The sequence below is a fragment of the Pinus tabuliformis genome, chromosome X (genome assembly GCF_031772625.1).
Source record: "Pinus tabuliformis cultivar Carrire ecotype Pingquan chromosome X, CPIR1, whole genome shotgun sequence".
NCBI lineage: Eukaryota > Viridiplantae > Streptophyta > Pinopsida > Pinales > Pinaceae > Pinus > Pinus tabuliformis.
The window spans coordinates 1179661297-1179670549 of record NC_142308.1 but is presented as its reverse complement, the minus strand read 5'-3'; positions in this window follow the sequence as shown (position 1 = coordinate 1179670549).

The following is a 9253-nucleotide window of genomic DNA, read 5'->3' as shown; positions in this document are numbered from 1 at the left end:
GCCATGGAATCCCAAAAGAAATTGATCCTCCCCATCCAGCCAATCAAATGTGGCATTGTAATATGGTTCTTACGAGAGATGTAGTCAACCATAACCTTCGAATCTCCAAAAATCGAAACATGCTGAAGATCAAGGAAGAGGCAAAATTTTAATAACCTCACGAGAGCCATGGCCTCCGCTTTACTATTGGAACCTCTCCCCCCATTCCAGTGAATGGAGAACTGTGTTTTTTCATTTACCATGATCAGGATGCCACAGCCACATGTGCCTTGCTGTTCAGCACCGTCAAAATACGCCTTAGGGAAGGGAAAGCTCTCCAAAGATTGAGCAGAGGAGTCGACCCTTTTATGGTTGATAGATTTCTGTGGAAGGGCTTCAAAAGCAACAACAACTTTAAAATAGATTTCTGAGCTGGATATTTTTGAATCATTGAAAATGATGTAATTACGCCATTTCCAGATGTTCCATAGGGCTAGGATAAATATCCTTTTCCAAGTTAACTTCTGTACGCTGCACCAAAGGAGCATATCAAAAGTTGAAGCATGTGCCTTGAGTTTGACTCCATAACTGCTCTCTAGAGACTGCCAAATTTGCTGAGATCGATAGCAGCTTATAAACAGGTGATCATTATTTTCCCCTTCTGATCTGCATAGAGGACATATGCCTGGACCGATCCATCCTCGCTTCTTCAAATTATCCCAGGTTAAAATCTTATTATGAAAGGTAAGCCATGCAAAATGTATCATTTTCGATGGACAGCCATCCTTCCAAAAAACATGTGGAAATATAGGATTGAGTGAAGATCGTTTTGATTCAACAATGTGCTTATATACTTCTTTGAACCTTATAACATTCATCTCCTTTGAGTGGTTCCATATTAAGTAATCGGATTCCACATTGCAAAACATTCCGTAGTTCCTAAGACCCACCCTTATGAGCTCCCACTAATTTGCAATCTTCTGAGGCATCTGTAGTGTGTCTGCGCTTTTCCATAGAGGAATAGGTGCCTGCCAATCATCAATCAACTTATCCCAATAGAAATACCCTCTTCTGTGGAAGAAATTCAAAAGAGGTGCAGGTATATTAATCTCCCCGATGCTACCCTTAAATTGATCTTTACCAATAAGAATCTTGTTTCCATTTTGAAAATGCCAGATATGGTTCTTCAGAAAATAAGCTTCAATCTTCCGGAGGCTATTCCAAATTGAGGATCCATATGGCACCCTGAACGTTCCTTTTCTATGCCAGAAAATTAAATTCTTCCTTCTTAAGTATTTCGTCTGAATCATGTTACTCCATGGACCTTCACCATGAACAGCTCTCCACAACGATTCGCATAACAGGGCCCTTCCAAAAGATTGCAAATCAAGTAAGCCCCAACCGCCCATGCTCTTTGGCAAAGAGATGCTGGTTAACTTTAAGAGATGAAATTTCTTTTTGTCTGCTTGGCCTCCCCAGATGAAATTGGTTGACAGTCTATTCATGCTTTTAATAATACTTGCAGGAATAGCAAATAAATGTGCCCAGTAGATCGTGAGTTGGTTCAAAACTGATTGCACAAGAACCACTCTTCCCGCCAGGGATAGACACCTGAATTCCCAAGCTGATATCCTTCTGTGAAATCTATCTAAGATCCAACTCCAATCAGATTTTGTGTAGCCATTTGCTTTGATCTGGAAACCCAAATACTTCATACCACCGCTAATAGGTTGCGCTTTTATTCCAAATAGATCCGATAACCATTCTACAACTTCCTGATTATTTTCATTGTGATAAATTGCAGATTTCTCATTGTTGACAATCAAGCCTGTAGCCATCTGGAAGTTTTTTATGATTTCATAGTAGCATGTCCAGGTAACCCTGCAAAGCAAGCCAAATAATATGATATCATCAACAAATAAATTGTGTGATATTGAAATGTTTCTGCATATTTATATTATGTTGTCATATTATGTTGAAGGGTTTTTATCTTTTACAATCAAAATATAGACAGAATTTCTATCAAATGAATATAGATATTTTGATTTTTGAGAAACTATATATTATTGATAATAATGTATAAAGTATATTATTGATAATAATATATAAAGTGATTTCATCAAAGCTTATAATATTATTGACGTTAAGTTTTGATATTAAGATGAATTAATGTAAAATTAAAACTAATTTTCATATTTTAAATTTATAATATTATACTTATTAAATTTTTATTATAAAAATATTATATTTCTGAATTATAATTTTTTTATTTTTTTATAATTTTGTAATTATTATTTCAAAATGCAAATTCAAAACGCCCAGGTAAAGGAATTGCCCGGTTTCCTTGCATTTGGGTTCATCTTCATTGAATTGCCGAGTTTTCGTCGCCGCCCGGAAAAACCTTCGGCTCCGGCCGCTAGCAATTCCTCCGCCCTCCGCCACCCTCCGCATTAATGTCAACGACTGACAAGTTCCTGACATACATTCCGATTTCCATCGCGTCTTGCAGCACGGGAAGTTAATTCACCCAGGAATTTGAATTTTCGGAAATAACCTGCAGGTTGCTCCCTCACCAATTCGACCCGGCATCCCCTGCAGCTCACCAAGTAACCAGGTTACCATAAACGTTCTAGAAAACTCACTCTGGTTTCTAAGCTATGCTTTCTACGCTCCAAGGATCAGTGGTGTACTCAACGTTTGGGGTTTGTTGGTGATTGCTGCTAGGATTGAATTTAGAGAGTGGCCTCGTTTGTTGAGATTTGTTGTGTCCTCGGATAAAAAGGTCAGACATCCCCTGCAGCTCACCAGGTAACCAGGTAACTAGAAACATTCTGGAAAACTCACTCCGCTTTCTAAGCTATGCTTTCTACGCTCCAGGGATCAGTTGCACGCTCAACGTTTGGGGTTTGTTGGTGATTGCTACTGGGATCGAATTCAAAGAGTGGCCTCGTTTGCTGAGATTTGTTCAGAGGAGGTTCCTTGAATTGGCAGCAATGGAGCATCATCCGCAACTTTGTAAAATCCATTCCCACATGGCAGCTAGAGAAAGACTTGTACCAGAATGATCCCAGGCCAAAAATAGTTCCAACCAGGAGGAATCTAGTTTGGGGTGTCATCCAAGCCCAACAACCGAAAGTCAGTTTTCTGATCACTGACCACTGCACCAGAAGCAACACATAGTATGTCCAGACGCTCTCTAATCAAATTAACTGAGGTTTGGTTGGTGTGAACAAATATTATAGACCATGGGTTATTGATGGTCCCATGAGATGTCTGCATTTTGCCTAAGGAGGAGGGTGGCCTGTGGCTGATTGATGTGGTGGTTCAGGGCAAGCCTGTAAGATTTTGGTAGCAAAATGATTGTGATGTGCTTGGAAGGTTCAACCACTTGGCAGATTTGATTGAGATTATCTCTTCTCCACACCTTTTCCAATTTAGAGGTTCTTCTATGTTAAAAAGCATCTGGTCCACTTGGAAATGTGTTGCCAAATGTGTGTATTGGATTTATACCAGCACTGGATGCCATTGGGATTTGGTGATACAACCAAGTTGGTGCTACAAGGGTCATGGCCAATGCTTTCTGGAGATTCCTCAGTATCAAGCTAGCAGGCTAAGCAGGCAGGGCATCTTATTTTGGAAGGACTTGCAGGATTCATATTCCAGATCATGGTTTGATTGGATGCAAGGATAATTTTAGGGGCGAATGTTCGCCCTTTGGCGAAATTAAGGGGTTTTAAATTTTTAGTGGGCGAATATTTTGTATTGTAGTACATTTTTACAAATCACCTCAAATAGCCCACCTTATTTTAAGGGAGAGGGTAAAAAAGGTAAATTTAGCCCTTGAAATTAGGAGTTACAACCTTCCATTCGCCCATTTTCAAGAATAGGTTTTATTTAAGTGAATCCATTCGCCCATTTTCAAGAATAGGTTTTATTTAAGTGAATCCTATGGGCCAAATACCATATTTATAAAAGAGGTATGGTAAATAAATAAAAATATAAAAAAATGAGAGGTATGGTAAATAAATAAAACATTTTGTATATTTACTCCATAAGTCACCGGTGTAAATAAATAAAAATATAAGTAAAGTGGAGGTATGGTAAATAAATAAAACCTTTTTATACTTACTCAAAAGGTATGGTAAATAAATAAAAATATAAATAAACTAGACGTATGGTAAATAAAAAAAACCTCTTTTTATATTTAGTCCATAACCCTCATTCTATTTATGAAGGCTCAAGAAATAGGTTTTATTTAAGTGAATCCTATGGGCCAAATACCATATTTGTAACCGAGGTATGGTAAATTAATAAAAATATAAATAAACGAGAGGTATGGTAAACAAATAAAACATTTTTTTTATATTTACTCCATAAGTCACCTTACATTTACAAACACTCAAAAAATGGGTTATATTTAGGTGAAACCTATGGGAAAAATGCTATGGGACAAATACCATGGACTAGATTGTTATTAATACCATGCAAAAAACCATTATTAACCCTCATATTAGAATTAATAAAAATGCAAATAGCACATGGTATTGACCCATGGTATTCACCAAAATGGCACATGGTATTGACCCATGGTATTCACCTGGAATGTAGCCTATTTAAATGGGGGAATTAAACCAGCATAGATCCATCTTTACTCTGGATCTACTAACCCCCGAGAGGTATCAAATATCGTGATATGCAAACTAGCATAGAGTGAAAAAATATTTGATCCTCTTGGGGCTTGGTCAAGAGTAAAAATGGATGTTGTAATTTAATGTAGGTTAAACATTTTAGCTTGGTTAAAATAAAAAATAAAATAAAAATCAACTATTAATTTTATTAATTTTTATAAATTACTAATAGTAATTTTTAAGCTCCAGGTTTATGATAACCCATGGTAATACCATGGTATTCATGTGAGCATAGACTATTTAAAGGGGAAATTCTATCGTCTTAGATCCATACAAAGTTTTATTATTTAGTGAAAGACTTGCCAAGATCTTACAAGATTTTATAATTGAGTAAAATATTCGCCATGCCTGGTGAGAGATTCGCCAAAAAATTATATATATGTATTATATTATTGATAAAATCGCCTTCCATTTTTCCTATATACCATGGAGATTCGCCCATTTATTATATTTATAAATTTAGGGGGGGTTCTTAAAATTTTCCCTGATTGGATGGTGCTAGCTCTTGAGAAAGCTCTCCTTTCTTCAGATAGATTGACTATCTGGATGTCCAAAAGATGATCCCCTTGGAGGATTTGTTTAGGATCAACGTTCAGATGCCCTGTTTATAGAGAGGGGCGTTGATCCTTTTGTAAGCAGCTACTGAACTGGGGTAAGAAGTTGTTGTACTTCTTGCTTCATTAGAAACAACCTATGGCACCAGTCTTAAATGGTAGATGGACCTCCTCATATTCAGAGACCAAGTGAATTCATGGATTACATAGTCTGTTCTGTTTGATTAAAAAATGTGAAGATGGGTTTACATGCAACAACATGATGACAAATATGACGATAAGCCATGTATGCATCTTTTGGAACATCTAATTTTACAAGGAATAAAAGCTGTCACTTTTTTAGAATTTGTAAACAACAAAAATAGTCATGTTTTTTTCTATGTAGTGTGCAAACAACTGATGAAATCCCTAGAATTGGATTCCCATTTTATGGTGGGCATTGATAAGTTGTTGCAGTCCAAGCTTTGGGTTACCTCTATTTTTGTACATGGACTGTGATTATGAATATTGTGCCTAAGTGCTATGTCATGTGGACCTTATAAAGGGTCAACTTAATGTATTGTAAATGTTGTTTTAGTAAAGTTATGTAACCATGTAAAGTTTCCTACAGCAAGCTCAAGGCCAAGGCCCCATTAGTGAATATGATTAGCTTGGGAATATCTCTTCTTTCCTGAGTTGGGGCGTAGAGGTCAAAATAAAATGTGAAATCAGATTCAAGGTTCTGGGTTTTTCCTCTACAAAGGGATTCTTAGATAAAAACTAGAAAATATGTAATTGGTGTTCTAACTATTCTTGTAAGAGAGCTAAGAGGATTACTTGCAGTTAATGAAACCTCTACAATCCCTCTAATAGTCAACCATTTAAGATTGGGTTCATCTTCATCTAAATGCAAGGACAATTTATTTATGTTTTGCTATCATTGTGTTGCAGTGGAAGTGACAAAATTGTAAATAGTTTGTTGAGATTGCCATCATTAATGCCTTCTCTATATAATCTTCTCACATCTGGTACTCCTAAAGCAGAAAAGAGATCTCGTTCTCTTCTTAGAATCCTTCACAGTCGGGACTCTTCAAGAACTGCTCAAACAATTCTCTTGCCCGAAACTGGAAATTCAGTCACTTCAGCACACTAGTGAAGCAGCTGCCAGTTTTCCACCAATTCATGCAGGGGCTTGGCTTTTACTTGTACAGATATTATTTGGCAAACAAGAATCAAAATAAATGTAAATATCTCTGTTATTCGACAGGATTTCGTTTTGTACAGTATTTAATCAGTCATAAAGGAGATGGATGACATAGAAATTCGGGGTGTCCATGATCCGAATTGGATCCAGAAAAGATTTTCAAAGAACCTTGATTTTATTGAGTCGAAACAATTCCTTAAAAATTCCAAAACAGCGATCAAAAACACCCTAAACCAGTGGCAATGGCAGCCAACACGGAACGACGAGGACCTTGGTCAAAGCACGCTGACCGAGGCCCATGGAGACTGCGCAGGAGGTCAAAGTAGCCCCTGGGAGCCCCGGATCGGGAAAAGGAGGCGATTTTTGATGCGTGATTCATGCTAGGCTGGGTGAACAAGGCCGAAATGGGGGAAGCCCGAGCACTTGGACGCATGGCGAACTGGAGAACCGCTGGCGGAAAAGGCAAAAAAGCGCTAATCGTACAAGGCGGGACCCGCGCTCTGGAAACCGGCGGTATTGATCAGGGCGCCCTCAAACGGTAAATGGTTTTGGAGAAAGCGGAGCGATCCCACTTAATGATCGGCGTGTGGCGGCGGAGGTGCGATAAAACCGTCGTTGATCGCGCACTATCGGTCGAGCAAGTCGACCGTGCGAGACGTGTGAATGACGTTGGATCTAGAGGACCCAGATCGGACGGCTGAGATTGTGCCCGATGGAAAGAAGCGGAATCGACAGGGAATTAATCCATGTTCTAGAGGGATTTGGAATCCGTTTGACCGCCACGATGGAGGAAGAATGCATCCACGACGTAACTAAAGAAACGAACTGACGAGCAGGCTGGCGCTGTTCAAATGGGGACACGTGGCCACTCCTTGAGCGTTCATGCTGACGCCGAACAGGGGATTCCAAGCACAACTGCCGAAGGTGAATCGACAGAGGCAGAAGAGGAATTGAACAGGCATGAGTTCGAATGGCTAAAGGCCATGAATAGAGACAAAATACACGGGTCAAGACAGGTGAAGTCTGAGAGAAGAAGGAGAAAAGCAAGAAGAGACAGAGGGCCGAGCTAACCAGCGGCAGCATCGAGCACCATCGAGCTTGAGGGATTCGAGCCACCCCATAGAGGGATTTGTCCTGGTTGAGCACCACAATGGGCTCTTACCACTGTAGACCAAAAGGTCATAGAGATGGTAGGAAGAAGAAGAGTCTGTGTACTCCAATGGCTTGGGGAATCCAAGAACCACCCTGCCAAGCAAACCCTGCTTCAGGAGAACTCACATTCAGTTCCTGCATTGTAATTCTCTGCTAAAGGCACAATAAAAAAAGGCCACCATTGAAAGCTGGACCGGAGATGTAGCCCTGGAGAATAGGGTGAACTCCTTATTAAAATTCTTGTGTCTTTGTATTTGCTTACTGTATTTCTCTGTTGTCTTTCCATTTAAATGTCTGTGTATTGGCAATCTAATCAATCTGTTGCTTAAATAACATAGGACACACACCAGCACATGAGTCTGTAATACCTTTTGTTTAATAAATCTTTAACTGATGTCACTCTTAGGGTGATTATCAGATCAAGTGGTATCAGAGCTGTAGGTTGTAAGGTTAGACAAGCTTGTGTTGGTTTAGCTATGAATGTTCACTAGATCAAAGCTCAAATTAGGAGAAGGAGAGTTGGTGGAAACTAATCCTGAAACTGGGAGAGTCTATCCTCGGAAGACAATGTCATAGGAAGGTTCTATGGGGCCAGACCCTCAGTTCATAGAAAGTTTCCTAGCTATAAAGTCTATGGTAGAAGAAATGTGTAGGGACTTTAGAAAGCATAAGGATGAAGATTCATCAGGTTCTAAACAAGAAAGAGAAAAAGATGAGTCTCATTCCCATGACCACTCAAAAGGAAAAGGGAAAGAGGAAAGCTTTCTCACACCTCCTAATAGCCCTGTGCATCATACGAAAGCATATTTGATTAAGTTAGACGTTAAATTTGATTTGCCCATATATGATGGAGAGCTAAATGCTGAAAAGTTGGACAATTGGATTAGACAAATTGATGTATATTGTAGGGTACAAAACATAGACTCGGACAAGAGTAAGATTCAGTTAGCAAGCCTATGCCTAGGAGGCACTGCCTTGGTTTAGTGGGAAGACAAAACCAAAGCTGATATGAACAAGCATGGTAAGACCATCTCTGTCTGGAGTGGATTTGTTGCTGCAATCAAAAAGCAGTTCTATCCATTGGCCTACATGCAACAAGCCATGATGAGTTGGCAAACTCTTTGGAAGTTGAAAGGGAAAAGTGTGAAAGGGTATACTCAAGAGTTCAAAAAGAGAGCATTGATGTTGGGTATCTCATTAGACTCACTAAAAACTCTTTTGAAGTACATTGGTGGTCTACAAAGCTACATGAGGCATACCATCCTCATGTTTAATCCCACTAGTATAGATGAGGTATTTGTATAAGCTACTCATCTAGAAGCTAGAGGAAAGAATGGAAATCCAAAAGTTGGGGGACCATCCCAACCCACTGTAAGCAAGAGCAAGGAGAAAAGAAAGCAGAAGTGGAAAGCAAGGAAGGCTAACACTGCACAGAAAAGCAAAGCTTCATGCACTCACTGTAAAAAGGATGGGCATGATGATGAGCACTGTTGGATTTTGCATCCAGAGCTGAGACCTAAGAATTCCGAGGGCAAGAAGAAGAAGGCTGCTGCAGCTATTCAGAAAGATTTGGGGTCAAACTCGGGAGATGAAACAATCATTGCAGCCACAGGTATAAAAGGTAAGAATTCTGAAGCATCTACTAGTAATTATGCTTAATTTGTTATTGATGAGGAACATGAGAGAAAAAGGCACGA